Genomic DNA, 18,977 nt, shown 5'->3' on the forward strand with positions numbered 1-18,977 from the left:
TTACATTCTTAGTGTTTTGGCTGTTTGTATTTTTCATCTGTTCCTAAAATAGTAGGTAATTATTAGCTACAGATTGAAAACCTGGTATCAGAATCAGATGCTGTGGAACCCTGCTTGTTTAGGGTCAAAGTCTGGTGGTTCCTGAAAGCCAACTGTGGTTGGTCTATTATAAAGGATTCCTTTATTTCAGAAGGATTCTTTCATCCCCTAGTCTGGGGACCCCCAGAATTTCTAAGGATCATCAAATAGCCCTCAGGGAAGATTACAGGCTTGACCCTTTCCTGATAAAATCTGTTCAGCAAGCACCTAGGGATTCCTGGAAATATCCCACCCTGTGCTAAGGAGACCTTAGCTTTCAGCAAAGGACTGATAATCCTTCCCAGAAGTTCTTCCCCCACCCATAAAATAATCATGTCCTCCTCCTTGTGATAGGACCCCGGGCTCACTGCATGTAAATGAGGCAATGTATCACTCCATGTAAATCAAGTATCCCTAGCACCCTAGTCCCAGCGAGTCAAACACACTCATTCTCAAAACCCTTCCCACTGCCCAATGTCTCTGATTCAGGAAATAAACTCTGTCATGCTACCGTCATGCCTCCACCATGACTGAACCTCACCGTTTCTGTGGAAGAATTGTCATCGGTCCCTGTAGCTTGATTGAAAGGCAGGAATGGTGGAGCTGCATTCACAGCCACTCAAGACTGCTCATTCGGGGCAAGCTCAGTGCTGACCATCAGCAACTTACAACAGGGCTTGTGTCTCACCAAATCCTGACTCCTATGGGTTTTGTTTTGTTTTGTTTTGTTTTTTTATTTTTTTAATACATTTTTATTAATTTATACATATTACATCTCAGTTGTTAGCCCATCCCATGTATCCTCCCACTCCTCCCTTCCTCCCACTTCCCCCCTACTCCCCTCCCCTCCCCTAAGTCTGTGTCTGAGGGGGACCTCCTCCCCCTGAATATGCTCATACGGTATCAAGTCTCTCCTTGGTGACCTATTATCTTTCCTCTGAGTGCCACCAGGCATCTCCGTCCAAGGGACATGTTCAAATATGGGGCACCAGAGTTTGTGTGAAAGTTAGATCTCCTTCTCCACTCAACAGTGGAGAATGTCCATCGGCTAGTCCGGGTAGGGGTTCAAGGTTTTTACTGCCTATTTTTTCCTTGGCTGTTGCCACAGTTTGCGGAGGGCCCCAGGGCCCAGACTCGCCTGTAGTTTTCCAGGACCCACTGGGTCCTTCCATTTCCTCTTTCTCCCAGGCTTCTCACACCTAAAGTTTCAATAGGATGTCCTCCCCTCTTACCCACTATTCTGGTAGGTACAGTTTTTCATGGGGACGTACACCTTGGACTAGTGTCTCGATATAAGTGAGTATATACCATTTAGCTCTTTTTGCTTCTGTGTGAACTCACTCATTATGACAATTTCTAGTTCAATCCATTTGTCCACAAATTTTGGAAATTCCTTGTTTTTAATAGCTGAGTAGTATTCCATAGTGTAAATGTACCACAGTTTCTTTATCCATTCTTCTATAGAGGGACACGTAGGTTGTTTCCAAGTTCTGGCTATTATGAATAAGGCAGCTATGAACATGGTTGAGCATATGTCCCTGTTGTGTAGTAGTACATCCTCTGGGTATATTCCAAGGAGTGGAATAGCTGGGTCTTGAGGAAGCCCTATTCCCATTTTTCTGAGAAAGCACCAGATAGCTTTCCAAAGTGGTTGTACTAGTTTGCATTCCCACCAGCAATGCAGGAGTGTTCCTCTTTCTCCACACCCTCGCCAGCATGAGGTGTCAGTTGAGTTATTGATCTTAGCCATTCTGATGGGTGTAAGATGGAATCTCAGTGTCGTTTTGATTTGCATTTCTCTGATGACTAAGGAGGTCGAGCATTTCTTTAAGTGTTTCTCAGCCATTTGATATTCCTCTGTTGAGAATTCTCTGTTTAGCTCTGCGCCCCATTTCTCTATTGGGTTATTTGGTTTGGTGGTGTTTAATTTCTTAAGTTCTTTATATATTTTGGATATTAGACCTTTGTGAGATGAAGAGTCGGTGAAGATCTTTTCCCAGTTTGTAGGCTGTCGCTTTGTTCTCTTGACAGTGTCACCTGCCTTACAGAAGCTTCTCAGCCTCATGAGGTCCCATTTATTAATTGTTGATGTTAAGGCCTGGGCTGTTGGTGTTCTGTTCAGGAAGTTGTCTCCTGTGCCTATGAGTTCCAGACTTTTCCCCACTTTTTCCTCTAATTGGGTTAATGTCTGTGGTTTTAGGTTGAGGTCTTTAATCCACTTGGACTTGAGTTTTGTGCATGGTGACAAATATGGGTCTAATTTCATTTTTCTACATGTAGACATCCAGTTAGACCAGCACCATTTGTTGAAGATGCTGTCGTTTTTCCATTGAATGGATTTGGCTTCTTTGTCGATGATATGCCACAAGCCACAAGCCACAAGCAATATAAAATATCTAGGAATAACCCTAACCAAGCAAGTGAAGGATTTATTTGAAAAAAACTTTAAACCTCTGAAGAAAGAGATTGAAAATGACATCAGAAGATGGCGGGATCTACCTTGTTCGTGGATTGGAAGAATCAACATAGTAAAAATGGCCATCTTACCAAAAGCAATTTACAGATTCAATGCAATCCCTATCAGAATACCTACTAAATATTTTGAAGATATTGAAAGAACAATTCTCAACTTCATATGGAGAAACAAAAAGCCCAGAATAGCAAAATCAATCTTATACAATAAAAGATCCGCTGGAGGAATCTCCATACCTGATCTCAAGTTGTACTATAGAGCAACAGTAATTAAAACAGCATGGTACTGGCACAGCAATAGGCTAGTGGATCAATGGAATCGAACTGAAGACCCAGAGATGAATCCACACACGTTTGCTCACCTGATTTCCTATGGGTTTTGTAGTCCACCCACATCCTCTGCAGCACCATAACCCAGGAACTGTAACTCTTTGGAATGAGTTAGCACTACCATCTGATACCGGCAATATAATTCTAAAAGAGCAAACTGTAACACCCAATGGAAAACACAATTTCCATCTCCCCTGGTGAGACTGGGAGCCTCATCTAGTGAGTGGCCATCACCCCAAATGCTCTAAGGTATCCCTAGACCTTTGATATTGAGGTCCGTCTGTTCTAATCGAGAAGCGAACAGCACCTGGATTGTTTGCTGGTCCTAGAAGCCAGGACACTTCATAATGAAAGACAAAATGGTACAACAATCTTAAGGTAATTAGGACTTCATTGTATATCATTTTTCAAAATATATTAATATTTAAGAGTCTATGTGTGTTTTGATCTTATCTCTTCTTTACCAACTCTTCCCAGAATCACCCGCTTCTCTTCCTACCCAAATTTATGGAGTTTAATATATATATATATATATATATATATATATATATATATATACTTTATTTTAATATAGAATTAATTTATATATTTTAATATAAATATATTAATAGCATACATTAATAAAATCATATTAAATGTGAACACTTCATGATCAATTTGTGCTGTCTAATTTCTTTAAAATGTGTTCTTTTCCACTGGAGAATTGTTGACTGACTTAAAAATGGCTGTATACATTCTTCAAAAAAGCTGTCTCCTTTCCCAGCCGATAACAGTTGTCAATACCTGCATGACAGTAGGTGCGGTTATGTGCTCTACTCTCCTTCGCATTCAAGGATATGGCCTGGTAAGGCATGCAGTCATAAACATTGTGAGCTCAAATCTACAGTTAACCTGTCTTGTTCATAAAACAAGGTGTCCTGGTAGCCACCCAACACTTCTGATTGTTACGCTCTTTACTTCCCCTTTAACAATGATACCTGAACCTTAGGGATGGTGGTGATGTGTTAGGCAGTAAGCATTTTCCTTTTAGGGCTGAACATTTTTCAGTCACTTATTTTCTATATCCTGGAAACCTATGGGTCTCTTAGTTACCATTTTTTAAAAATAGAAGGTTCTCAGAGTAGGGTTTAGAATTAAGTTGATCTATGGGTATGATGATAAGTCATTAGGAATACTATTATACTAATGTGTATACTTCCACATGACTGTGTATCTTAATATTTGTTATAAAAAACATCAGCCATCAACTTGTAAAGAAAAATATTAAAATGGTGTGGTTGAAATATCCAGATAAGCATAATGTGATATCAAAATTATTGTGAACCATGCTGCTAATCTTCATGGTGAGGGATGAAGTGCAGTAAGTGTTCGAAACATGTTAAAGGTCTATTCATTTAACAGGAGCAGCATGTCTTTATTAATAAAGGATATATTTTTAGAAGAAATTTCTAAAGAACAAGCAGACGTTTCTCATTGTCTCAAATAGATATACAAATTAATAGGCAGTCATAGTCAAAGATTTAGAAGAGCCACAATTATGTTCAGTTCTTAGCCAATCAAAATTGCATCTATTTCAATTACACACTGGGAATGCTCCATCTGTTAGGTGACAGTGATTTTAACCCCAACTTTATGATCTAATAGTTGGAAAATTTAACCTTCACTTTAAGTTGTCTGCGTAGAGATAAATAGGGTAATCAGCATTTCATACCTTTTCAGACGATTCTGGATATAAGTTTCACATAAACTAATGTATTCTGGCATCTGCTCATTCAATATTCACTCTCAAATACTTCAGTAAATTAGTAGCTCAGTTTTGCTGGTATGAACTAAATTACATTATGCTTTTCTTGGAAAGAAGGTGTCTCCATAGACAAGGTACAGAATTTTGATCTCTGATAAATTATTAGTATAATTTTATTAAATTTTAAAATATTAAACGGTGGTCTGTATTTTAAGCAACTTCCCCCAAAGGTTGTATAATTTGTGTCCATTTTTATTTATAGGTATCTATATGTAGAATAAATAGCTCTACTACATGTCTAAAACCCCACATAATAGGTGCTATCAAACTTTTGTCGATAAAATAAGACTTCACATGTTTGGAAATAGACTGTCTTTGGAGTAGAATATTGCTCATTTGTTTATTTATTCCCTATGACTTTTTATCTATCATATGAAATTTTTGATTATTTTTGACAAATATCACATGGACGATGAAATCTAAATCATTTCACAATACTTTGAGAGAAGGTTTCATGCTGCTATTTTTTTGACATAGCAAAAATGTAATTGTGTTTCACTTAAACATTGTAATGATATTCCTTCAATAAGCTTCAATTTGGAAATGTGTATATATACATATATATACACTATTATGTGTATTTAAATTTACTTTATTTACTTTATATAATGTGCTTAAAGATTTGGAATTATAATGCAATAAAAAGGGAACAAAATACCTACATAAATAACTAAACACTACAAAAAGATGTTTGATTATTTCATTGTATATATTTGGCATCATCCAGGTCTTATTAGACAGTTATTTGACCTCTTGTCATTTCACTCATTTATCTGTGACCATAGATTAATAATGTATATCAGAACATATAAATTTTGATTACTCAGTTTATGTACAAGGTAAAAAAATTATCCTTTTTGGATTTTCTCTCTGTGTTCTAAAAGTCAATAATTATGAGTTATTCTGAAACTACTGAAGGAACTAATAATGAGAAATTGTCATTGGCCCTTACAATGGTGGCCTTTACTGTGCATATATTAAATATCAACTACAGAAGAACTCTGCATGGTTATGGTAACTATAGAAAGGACCTTGTGAGGTTAAGGAAGATGTAAAGAATATCTAAATAGGACTTTAGGGTTAAAAAGAGGCCAGTCAGTCTATTAGAGGTAGAGGATGAAGAGAATACATTTACATATAGTTACATTTTCAAAATAGATTTGTGTACAGCATCTGTCAACAATAATGTATAAGCAAACAGAAGATAGCATACATGCAAGTGGGCCAATATATTTGTGCCTAACATTTTTTGCTTATAGAACATTAAGGTGACAGTTGGTAATCATAGCCATATTTAAAATAATTACATCAAATATATTCCAATTCATCCCTCAGTTATAATTTAATCTCAAGATCTCATATTTGAAAAAGAATATGTGAAGTTGTTTCTGCTACTGTGTATACTCTAAGAGAGAGAGAGTAACATGAACAAAAGTCCATGTTTTTTTCTCACTATGAGCTTACTGAAACTGTCCTTTCTTAATATAACACATTCCATTTGTTACTCACAAAAGTACCCAAACTGCAAAGCTTACAGTCATTTATAGGAAACAGCCCAGGTGATTTGTCCGCATTATCAACTAATTCCTTTATTTAATATATATGTTCTGTTCCTAAAGATAAATTTCAGAAATTTCAATGTTGTTTGCCAATACTTAGTCTATTTTTTCCATAAAGTTTTACATGTGCTTAACAAGTTTTTGTACTGAAAAAGATATGATGCTTATGCATGCCAATATAAAAAAGGGGGTTTGGTATATAAGTTCTTTTAAATTTTTCATGTTGCCAAATGTATTTATGGAATTATAAATCTATGGTTATGTTCTGTGTGCTAAGGATATCAGTAAGTAAATCAGAAATAGTTACAAGCCTTCAATACTATTTATTACAGTGTATTATAGCACAGTTTTCTAGTACACAGATGTGTACCAACTTTATAAATAAATCTATTTTCATAATGCATAATGTCTGACAGTATATAGATTAAAACATCTATCAATGAAGAGTACTGTATTTTTTTTTTGAGACAGTGTTTCCCTGTGTAGCCTTGGCTGTCCCAGACTCACTCTGTAGACCAGGCTGGCCTCGAACTCACAGCAATCCACCTGCCTTTGCCTCCCGAGTGCTGGGATTAAAGGTGTGCGCCACCGCGCCCAGCATTGAACAGTACTGTAATTATAGGCTAGCTTGATATGGAGACAAAAATGAGGTTCTCGATTATTACGAATGACATTGACACCTGGGAAGAAAGCTGAATTAGAGACTAGATTTAGGATAATATATTTGTATTTTTATTCTTATTTTATTTTCCCTATGTGTGTTTTGATTGCATGTATGCCTAAACAGAAAATGTGTGGATTGGCCCCGAAGGCAGAAAGCATGTATTGTAACCACAGGAAATGGGGTTAAAAGGGTTGTGAGCAGCCACGTGGGTGCTAGAAATCAACAAATTTGAATCCTCTCCATGTTCAGCTCTGTTCTCATCTACTGAGCCAACACCGTGGTCCTCATTTCACTTTTTAAAACTGGTTGTTGAATGGTAAGAGCTTAGTAATTTTGTTCTATTGTGATAACTTAGGGCACTTTCCCCATAATACACATTTTTAAAAACTTATTCCACAGTTCTAAGACATTCTCTTCTGCTGGATCTAAGTTTTTGGGTTTTTTTTTTATATTTAAGTTTCTTCAGGCTCAATTATTATATTTTCTCTATCATCAGAATATTTTCAGTCATGTTCACTCTGCAAATTACCCTAATAAAAGTTTTTATTTGTTGTTTTTATATCCATCCATTTTCTTATGTATTTTACCTTTTGCATTAAATCACTTAAAATATTCTATTTAATTTAGATATATATTTGTAATTTAATCACAATGCAAGGCAAAAATATGACTGGGGGATAAAACTTGTAAAGAGGAGGTTTCATAGGGATGTGACAGGAACAAAAGACTATAGGAGGAGAGTAGCCAAATGCATTATATTTCTGTATGAAGGTATCAAAATCATTAGAAATTATGTAATTTCTATAATAATAATTCTGTCATTACTATGATATCTATCTCAGGTTATGATCACCATTGGGGGAATTTTTTGGATTTAGTATTTGCTATTTTTTTCTTCTTTTGGTTAAAAAGTAAACAAGTAAACTATGTGAAAGAGCAACATAAACAGGCCTTTTATAGTGAAGTAACAAGATGGGAGCTGCGACATTTTATAGATCTTTGTTTAGGTCTCGCTCCTGGGCTATCCCTCAACATTGGAGTTAACATCGCTCATGTTCCTTGAGTTTTGATTGCTTTTGTTCTAAAGGAGAACACAATAGAGCTGGAATTATTTATTAATATGGCTACATGTTGAAAACCAGCAGAACTAGGCTGCAGTGTTTCCTTTTGCCAAGTGGAAAGCCATGTGGCAGCAGCACTGATCTTCCTGTATGTGGGTTAGGCTCTTAGAACATTGCTAGTTATGCATTCAAAAAAACAAAAAAACAAAAACAGGTTTTTGGTTTTGTTTATGTTTTTTTCCAATGGAGACCTTACTAAAAACAGAATTTGCTGACATATTTCAAAATGGTTCCTTTTATGTTAATCCTCTCCAAAGCCCAAGGAGTTTTTCCCCTTAATATGCTTTGTGAGAATCTTTTTGTAAAATATATTTTATTAACTTATTCATATTACATATTACATTTAAATTGTTATCCCATCTATTGTATCCTCCCATTCTTCCCTCCCTCCCATTTTCCCCTTAAAACTCTTCTAAACAAAACTTTTAAGGCGCTGGAGCGATGGCAGTTAAAAGCACCAACTGCTCTTCCAGAGGAAAAGGGGTCAAATCCCAGCACCTACATTGCAGCTCACAACTGTCCTTGACTTCTGTTCCAGGGGACCTGACACCACCACATAAATAAACATGCAGTCAAAACACCAATATATATTAAATAAAAATAAGTTATTTTAAAAACTTATAAGAATAGAAGTTGGTCTACTTCTGGGACATGGAAGTCACAGTATTAGTTTATGATTAGCCCCCTCCAATTTGTCAGCTAAAGTTCAAGTATCCCAAACATAATGCGTGGTTTCGGCTGATCAGTTTCCAGAGTTGGTTGATGCTCATTAGTGTATATTTTAAGTTGTCATGTTACATTAAGTTACATTATGTTATGTCACTGGCGACTGTGCACACCGTCTATCCTAATTTTGAATGAGGCAGTTTTCCCTGTCTCTTCTTCATTCTTCTTATAGATCAAGTAGAATATTTTTAGTTGGTTTTTAATTATCACTAATTTTAAAAATACATCTAGGATACTGCTAATTTTATCAAACTGTGGACTACATTTCAATATCATCACCAAAGTAATTATACAAGAATAAAAGCAACTTTTTTACTTTTGCTATGTAAAATAATTGACTTCAGTATTCATTTTAAAGGCCACAAGAATAGATTTTTATACTTCTTTCAATGAAAATGTGTAATTGAATCAAATGGATTGATTTGAGTAATAATAATGACAGAAGAAAATATTCTTCATATTTTAATAGTGATACATTGGTTAAAAAATACAGAATCACAGGGGACCTAAAAAACTTAACCAGTTATTTCAACAAAGAAATATACCAACAAAATAGTGTATGATATTTGTGTGAGAGTATAGATGAAGTTGCTCTCTGAGACCAGTTTTAGCATCTAATTTCATGTCACATCATGAATGATTTTAGATAAATCTTTTTTTATTTTTATTTATTTTATTTTATTTTTTGCTGATACAGAGTTTCTAAACATAGCCCTGGCTATAAGGCTGGGCTTGAACTTAAGAGATCCACCTACTTTTGCCTCCCAAATGTTGAGGTTAAGGCTGTGAATACCACTAATGTCATGAACACCATGCCTTGCTTGTCTGATTCCTTTTATAAGGTCACAATTACATGATACCCAAAACACATAAAGATAAAAAGCGAATGACAATTATAGACAAAATTTTCTTATGAACATATATGAACAACTCTCAACCAAATGACTGCAAACTGAATCCTAAAATACATTGAAAAGATAATCCACCATTACCAAGTTGGCTTCATCCTAGAGATAGAGGAAAGGTTCAAAATTTATGTCAATAAATGTAATCCTCTATATAAACAAAGTAAAAGACAAAACTTACATGACCATCTTATTGTATATTTAATATGCCTTTGATAAAAGTCCAACACTCTTGTAACAAAAGTCTTGGTACAAGAGACATACCTAAGTATGTTTACAGCATTGCTCATAGCAAATATTGGTTTACAGCAAGCTCATAACAAAAATTAACTAAAATGGAGAGAAACACAAAATGATGCTACAAAAATTAGGAAAAACATAAGGTTGTTCACTCTCCCCATACGTATTCAATACATTACACTAAGTCTTAAAATAGTAAAACAATGAAAGGATATCAATGGAATACAAATTATGAAGTAAGAAGTCAAAGAATTGTTTTTTGCAGTTGATAAGATAGTATACACAACTGATCCTAGACCACTAGAAAACATTTGACGCTGATGAAAACATTCAACAAAACTGAAGAACATAAGATTAAAACACAAAAGTCAATATCCCTCCTACATGCAACTTACAGATAGACTGAGAATGAAATCATGGACACTTCACAATACCCTCAAATAATATGAAAAATTTGGGAATAATTCTAACCAAGCAGGTGCAAGACTTGTATGATAAAAACTTGGAGGCAGTGAAAAAATTGAAGAAGATATCAAAAGATGGAAACATTCACCATGCACATAGTTCAGTAGAAGTAATTTAGTAAAGAAGGGCATCTTGCCAAAAGAAACCTACAGATTCAATGTAATCTCCATCACAATCTCAGCTCATTTTTTTTTTACAGATCAGAAAGAGACAATTTCAGCTTCCTATGGAAACAAACAAACAAACAAAAAACCAAAGATAGCTAAAACAATATTGATTAATAAAAGTACTAATGATGATAGCAACATTGCTAAATTAACATCATACTCAGAGAAGTCCTGCTAGTAATAGCATGGCAACGACACATTAGTCACTGCATTTGAATTGAAGTTGCAGACATAAACACAAATACCATTCGATACTTTAGATTTGACAAAGAAGTAAAAGATATGCACTGGAAAAAGTGCTGCATTTTAACAAATTGTGCTGGTCAAACTGGATGTCTGCATCTAGAAGAATACAATCGATTCATAGCTATTATCCTTTGCAAAATCAATTCCAAATGCATCAAATACCTTGGCATAAAACAAGATACGCTGAACCTAATAGAAGGGAAAGTGACGAGTATTTTTGAACTCATTGGTCCAAGAAAAGACTTTCTGAACACAGCACTATTAACCCAGGCACTACCATCATCAATTAGTAAGTGGAATGCCACAGAACTGAGGATCTTCTGTACGGAAAAGATACCATCATTCAGACAAAGCAATTCTCTACAGAGTAGAAAATGGTTGTTATCAGCTTTACATCTGAGATAGGGGTAATATGCAAATTATATAAGGAACTCAAGACACTAGATATCAAGGAAACAAATAACTCAATTTAAAAATGTCATACACACCTAACCATAGAATTGTGAAAAGAGTAAATCCAGATTACTAAGAAACACTTAAAGAAATGTTCAATATTCATAGTCATTGGTGAAGTGCAAATGAAAAGTACTTTGAGATTTCATCTTGCATGATTCACAATGATCATGCAAGATCAATAAAAACAAGGGTCAGCTCATGCTGGCAAGGATGTGCAATAAAAGGAACACTCAGCCATTGCTTGTGAGAGTACAAACTTATACAGTCACTGTGGAAATCAGTGTGACAGTTCCATCGGAAGATGTGAATCATTATTCCTCATGATCTCGCTATACCACTCTTGGACATATACCCAAAGGATGCTTCACCCTACTACTCTTGCCCAACCATGTTCATAGATGCTCTATTTATAATATTGAGAAGCTGTAAACAACCACATATCCCTCAACTGATGAATGGATAAAGACAATGTGGTACATTATTACAATGAAATATTGCTCAACAATTTAAAATAATTAAATAATAAAATACAATGGTAATAAAAAAAATGGTACCAGAAACAACAAGCAATCTAGGTGATGTGCCCCAGACTCAGAAAAGCAAATAAGGTATGGATTTGCTTGTATGTGGACATTTACTATTTTGCCAGTGATGTTAATGAAACTACACTCCATAGAACCACAGAGATAGGTGTACAGTAAGATAATATGAATAATTAATTTAAAAAATGGTAAAAAAAAAAAAAGAGAAAGAAACTAGGGGCATATATAGTTCCCTAGATAAAGGGAAATAAAATAGATTGTTATGTGTAGGTTAATGGTTCACTAGAATGTGAGGATCAAGTAGAATGGGGGAAGGAAGATGGGAGTGAAGGAATATGGGGAGAGACAGTTAAATTAGGGGACTGTTCACAGGTAGTATGAAAATCTAATACACTTAAAGCTTCCTAAAATAAATACACATATAAAGGTAATTGAAATAATATAAGCAAATAATGGGTTTGTAGGAGCCCCAACTACACATCTCCTGTCACCAAATGAAGTTATCAGGGTTAAAAATAGGTTATTCTGTGAAGCCACATTCACCCTGATACACAAAGTCACACAAAGACCAAAGGAAGAAAGATAATTTCAAACCAAATTCCCTTATGAACATTGATGCAAAAATACTCAATGAAATTCTCACATACCAAATCCAAGAACACATAAAAAATGTCATCTACCATGACCAAGTAGGCTTCATCCAAGGCATGCCGGGGTGGCTCTATATACAGAAATCCATCAATGTAAGCCACCATGTAAACAAACTGAAAGACAAAATCCACATGGTCATCTCTTTAGATGCTAAAAAAGCATTTGACAGAATCCAACACCTATTCATATGAAATGTCTTGAAGAGATCTGGGGTAAAAGGCACATACCTATACATAGTAAAGGCAATATAGAGCAAACCTGTAGCTAAAATCAAACTACATGGAGAGAAACTTAAATCAACTCCACTAAAAAATCAATGAAAAGACAAAGCTGCTGACTCTCACTGTATCTCTTCAGTATATTACTTTAAATGCTAGACAGAGCAATAATCAAACTAAAGGAGATCAGGGGGACAAAATTGGAGAGGAGAAAGTCAAAGTATCCCTATTCACAGATGATATAATATACATAAGCGACTCCAAAAACTCCAGCAGAGAACTCCTATAGTTGATAAACACCTTCAGCAAAGCGGCTGGATAAAATTTAACTTAAAAAAATCTGTAGCCATCCTGTATACAAATGAAAACCAGGTTGAGAAAGAAATAAGGGAAACTACACCATTCACAATAGCCAAAATAATATAAAGTATCTTGTTGTAACTCTAACCAAGCAAATCAAAGACCTCTATGACACGAACTTCAAGTCTCTAAAGAAAGAAATTGAAGAAGTTATCAGAAGATGGAAAGATGTCCCACACCCATGAATTAGTAGGATTAACATAGTACAAAATGCCCAAATTAACCAAAGTAATCTACAGATTACAAGCAATCCTTATCAAAATAACAACGCAATTCTTTACAAACCTTGAAAGGTCTGTAATTAATTCTAAACTTGATATAGCAAAATATAAAACCAAAAATAGATAAAATAATCCTATACAAAAGAACTCCTGGACTTATCTCCATACCTGAATTCAAGCTATACTGCAGAGCAATAGGGAAAACGCCTGCATGGTACAGGCATATAAGTAGGCTGGTTGATCAATAGAATTAAATCGAAGACACAGAAACAAACCCACAAACCTATATACATTTGAATTTTTACAAATTAGCCAAAACCGTACAATGAAAAAAAGACAGCGTCTTCAACGAAGGAAGCTGGTCTACTTGGATGTCTACATGTAGAAAAATGCAAATAGATCCATATTCATCACCCTACACAAACTCAGGCTCAAGTGGATCATACTTGGATAGCACTAGATGCACTAAATCTATTAGAAGTGAAAGTGGGCAAGAGTCTTGAAATGATTAGCACAAAAGACAACTTAATGAACAGCTCAGGCTCTAAGGTCAACAATTAATATACAAGACATCCTGAAACTGAAAAGCAAGGATATTGTCAATAGAACTAAGTGACAGTTCGGAAATCATGAAAAGATCTTCATCAACCTGACATCCAACAAAAGCCTAATATCAAAAATATATAAAGAACTCAAGAAATTAAACATCAGTAAACCAAATATCCAATTTTTAAAATGAGGTATAGCATTCAACAGAGAATTCTCAACAAAGAAATCTTTTTTTTTTTTTTTGGCTTGAAATTTTTTTTAATAATAACACGTTTTTATTGAAAATTAAAAATAATTCCTATTACATCTCATTTTCTATCCCATCCCATGCATCCTCCCATTCCTCCCTCCCTCCCACTTTCACCCCAATCCCTCTTCCCTATGACTGTGGCTGTGGGGGACCTCCTCCCCCTGAATATGGTGCTAGGGTATCAAGTCTTTTCTTGGTAGACCGTTATCCTTCCTCCGAGTGCCATTGGGCCTCCCCAACAAAGGGACATGGCCAAATATGGGGCACCAGAGATCCTGTGAAAGTCATTCCCCAGTCTCCACTTAGCTGTGGAGAATGTTCTGTCCCTTGGCTAGATCTGGGTTGAATTTTCAAGAAACACTTAAAGAAATGCTCAACTTACTTAGTCATCAGGGAAATAAAAATGAAAATGACACTGAGATTCCATCTTATACCTGTCAGAATGGCTAAGGTAAAAAATTAAAGTGACAGCACATGCTGGCAAGGATGTAGGAAAAGGTGAACACTCCTTCTTTGCTCATTGGAGTGACAATTTGTACAACTAATCTGGTGCTTACTCAGAAAATCGAGAATAACTCTACCTCAAGACCCAGCTATAACACTCCTGAGCATATACCCAAAAGATGCTCTAACACACAACAAGGACACTTGCTCAACTCTGTTCATAACAGCATTATTTGTAACAGTCAGAAGCTGGAAAGTACCTAATGTCCCTCAATTGAAAAATGGGTATAAGAAAGTGTGGTACATTTATACAATGGAATACTACTCAGCTATTACAAACAAAGAAATCATGAAATTTGCACTCAACTGGATGGAAATAAAGAAGATTGTCCTCAGTGAGGTAACCCAGACCCAGAAAGACACACATAGTATATACACACTTATAAGTAGTCTTTACCCATATACTGCAGAATAACCATAGTATAATTTATAGACCCAAAGAAGACAGGTAACAAGGAGGGCCCAAGAAAGGGTGCTTAAACCTCACTCAAATGAGGAAATAGTATAGAAAGCAGAGGAGGTTAAAGAGAGGGAAGACGGTAGAGGAGGAACTGCAGAGCGAAATGAGATCCGGGGACACCTGAAGGCAGCTCTTCCTCCCTGTAGTCACACCTACAGCATTGGTTGTTTGTTGATTAGAGAAAAGTGACTCATTTTTTTATTCTGACATTTTTAAAAACACAATAAAAGTCTTCTGTCGAAGTAAACGAGTTTTCCACTATTTCAGCATCCTCTGGTATTTGTAAGATCGTCTGTGAAATCTACTGTGTTTTGAGAATGTTGTTATTAGAAGCAAAGGAGTTTATTGAAAACAATAAGACTTTAGTAGACATGTGATAATGGAAAAATGCATCAACTTCATAGGAAAAGATGGTAAAGAATTCTTTTCACCAAATGTGCCCTCATTATTTTCAGACATATGAAATTAAAAAATAAAAAGCTATAGTCTTCTACATTTTAAATAATGAGGTACTTGATATATAGTGACATATGTCACCAGCACTTATAAAATTCAAGAAATATGTAGTGAGTAAAAATCAAACGTAAGATATACGATCTCTGAAGGATGCATGTGAGTGGAACCAGATGTACTACTTAAGAACTGGACAAAATTAAGAACTCATGGAGGCTATCTTTACTTTGAAAGGGACAATAGAGCTTGTGCTAAGTTCTTTCACACAAATACAATTATATTTTGGTACAGGTTCTACATTCACAAATTTTCAAGTTTGAAATTATTATTTGACATTTTAGCTGCCTAATTTTATATTTTATCAAAAAGTTGATCTGATTTACATAGTGAATAAAATTTAAATATATTTGAAAATCTTAAATAGTTTCAATCTATGTCATATGAGTTAATTATAGAAAATGCTTGAAAACCTATTCCTTTCTTTTTTCAAGACAAGCTTTCACTTTGTAGCCTTGGCTGTCGAGGACTTGATTTATAGCCAGGCTAGCCTTGAACTCACAGAGATGCACCTGCCTCTGCTTCACTGAGTGCTGGGACCACAGATGTGCACCACAGTACCTCTCCATAAAAAACTATTTCTGCTTTTTTAGCTCTAGAAATTTTTTCTTCTTTATTAATTTATTCAGATTATATCTCAATTTTTATCCCCTTGTTTGTCTCCTCCCTTTTCTTCCTCCCTCCCTCTTCCACGATATTCCCCTCCACTGGGTCTGTGACATAAGGGGACCTCTTCCCCCACCATATGGTCACAGCCTATCAAGTCTCATCTTGGTAACCTTCCTATTCTTCCTCTGCATGCTACCTCTAGGTGAGAGAAGTATGCGAGAATAGGGAAATAGAAGGATCCAGAGGGTCCTAAAAAACTATTTCTTAATGCTTACTACTTTCCTCTTTACCTAGTCTAAAGAAGATAAATATTTGAGTACACCTTTAAGAAAACTAGGGTTTAAAATACACATACTTAAGCGATATGTCTGTGAAATTTTAATTTTTTTATACAATACATTTCAATATCATTTCAATGTTTTCTTTTCCCTATGTACTCAAAATCATGTACTTTTTCTAACCAATATAAACAAAATGAAATTCTAATCAAATACAAAAATCTCAAAAGTCAAGAAATACCAAAACAAAGCTAAAAGTCTTCACCACCACTACACAATCCAAATAATAATAAGAACAATAATAATCCTTTAATTAAAAAAGACACCTTTGGGGCTTGGCCAACTCCTGCTGGGCATGAGGCCTGCCCCGAGTGTGGTTGGTACACTCAGTGACAGCTATTTGAGGAAAACTATTTTTCTTTTTCTTGCAGGTATTACTTGCTTATAACTTCTTTTTTTATGGGTGATTCTCTGTCTATACTTTCTCCTTTTCCATGCTTTTACTGGTTTGAACTTGTACAAGTCAATTGCACACTGTCACATCTGTTTTGAATTCCTATGAGAATGTTTTGTGAAGATGTGGAGGATGTGGATTCCTTTGAGTCATCCACCACCTCTGTCTCTTAGACTTTTTAATCTCTTCTTCCACATGAACAGCTGGATCTTGTGACAAGAGGTTTTATACAGGTATCTCATTGAGGGCTGAATGCTCCAAAGTTGCTCTTGCCATCTTCTTGCCATATTGTCCAACTGTGGGTCTCTATGTTATTTATCATTTAACACTTGGTGTGTGTGTGTGTGTGTGTGTGTGTGTGTGTGTGTGTGTGTGTGTGTGTGTGCCCACGCGTATGCATGCATGTACATGTATGTGTTTCAACCAAAATAACCACAGACGTTAGGTAGCTAGCAAGGGAACAGTTGGGAGGAGAAGAAATTGTGTTACAGAAAGATAAGGAAATAAAGGAGATATAGATAGCGTAAATAAAGAAAATAGAAAAAGGAATATTAACTGAGAGGAAGGAAGAGATGTCTAGGTAAAGACTTAACTATTGTGGATGCTTCTGAAATTATGTACGTATACAAAAGGAATTTAAATGGAGTCACTAGAGAATAAGAAAGACAATGCCCTAACTAGACATCATATAGCGCCAAATAAAGCATCCATTGCCAGAAAAGGATTATATTGTGATGAGCTATTGGCCAAAGGAGTCACCTAGACCCTCGCAACATCACAGGCTATTTCCATGACTATTAGTTACTCTCCACAACCTCACAGTAAGAACTTATGGCTGATGGCACCACTTACTTATGTCACCAAACATGAAATAATACAACTGGCACCAAACTAAAATTTAATATGTAATAACTAGAATTCTTATTGCTACCAAAATCAATATCACCCAGCTACCACCTTCCATGAAATATACATAAAACAAAAATTATATGAAATTTATAGAAGTGACCAATCACTTTTGATTGGATTTAAAGTCCTTTCTATGAGATAGAATCCATAATGGACACTGTTAAAGTGTCCGATAATATAGTTCTGTCTAGGCCATGAATCTAAAAAAGAAAAAAAAACATTCCTATTATTCAGTTAGATGAACATAGTAATAAAATTATTTCTAATGGCATATTACTATACACATATATCAGTACATCATTTAATGATCATATAAATTTCTTTCATAGATAGTAACACAACATTTTAAAATATTTTTGGTCTTATATTTTAATTTAAATTAACTTCATTTGTTCTTTGTTTAAATATTAGTTTAATTAGTTTGTGATAAAATAAACTACATAATTTCTACCCAATGTTAAGGGTAAATATGTACAGTTAAATATCATATATTTATCTATCACATATTTCTGTCTTAAAATTTAATTTTTGAAATATTACTGCTATGTATTATGTATTCTGGCTTTTGCAATATTTAAATTACTTTAATTTTACGATACTTAATTGATATATTAATAAAGTTAATTAAATTAATTATTTGAGGAAACAAATGTAGTTATTTTGCCATGTTTTGTATTGCTTTAAAAAAATTACCTACTCAACAGAGAGTTTCTCAGCCACATTCATTGACATGTTCATTCTGAATACTCAGAAAAGGAAACAACTTAATTATTAAATATCAAATCTATCCACGTGCACACATACACTCAAAGATAAATAGTGTTTTGTTTTTGTTTGCTTGTTGTGTGCTTGTTCATTTGGGTCATCAGAGAAGGGCCAAAGCTGTAGTCAGGACCTACTTACCTGTAGTAGAGGCTGCTAAAACAAGTAGTTACAAACAGCTAATTTTGATGACAACTATATACTGAATGTGACTTAGAAGACTGAGATACTTCAGAGTCCACAGCGAAAATGAGCAATACTTCTCAAAATTCCACCAGTCTTTGTGGGAATCCGAGAAAGATATTTATCTAGCTTTAGCACGGAAAAAAGAAGGAGACTCCATTGTGAATTATTATCGGAGAGGGGTAGAGATCAGCAGAGGATTTGGGGGACTAATACAGGGTTATCCTATTTAGGAGACTGTCTTGCAGACTTCAGACCTCTGGATTTGACTCAGATCTGTGGTG

Source organism: Acomys minous, assembly GCF_964271855.1.
Source record: "Acomys minous genome assembly, chromosome: 10".
NCBI classification, from domain to species: Eukaryota; Metazoa; Chordata; class Mammalia; order Rodentia; family Muridae; genus Acomys; species Acomys minous.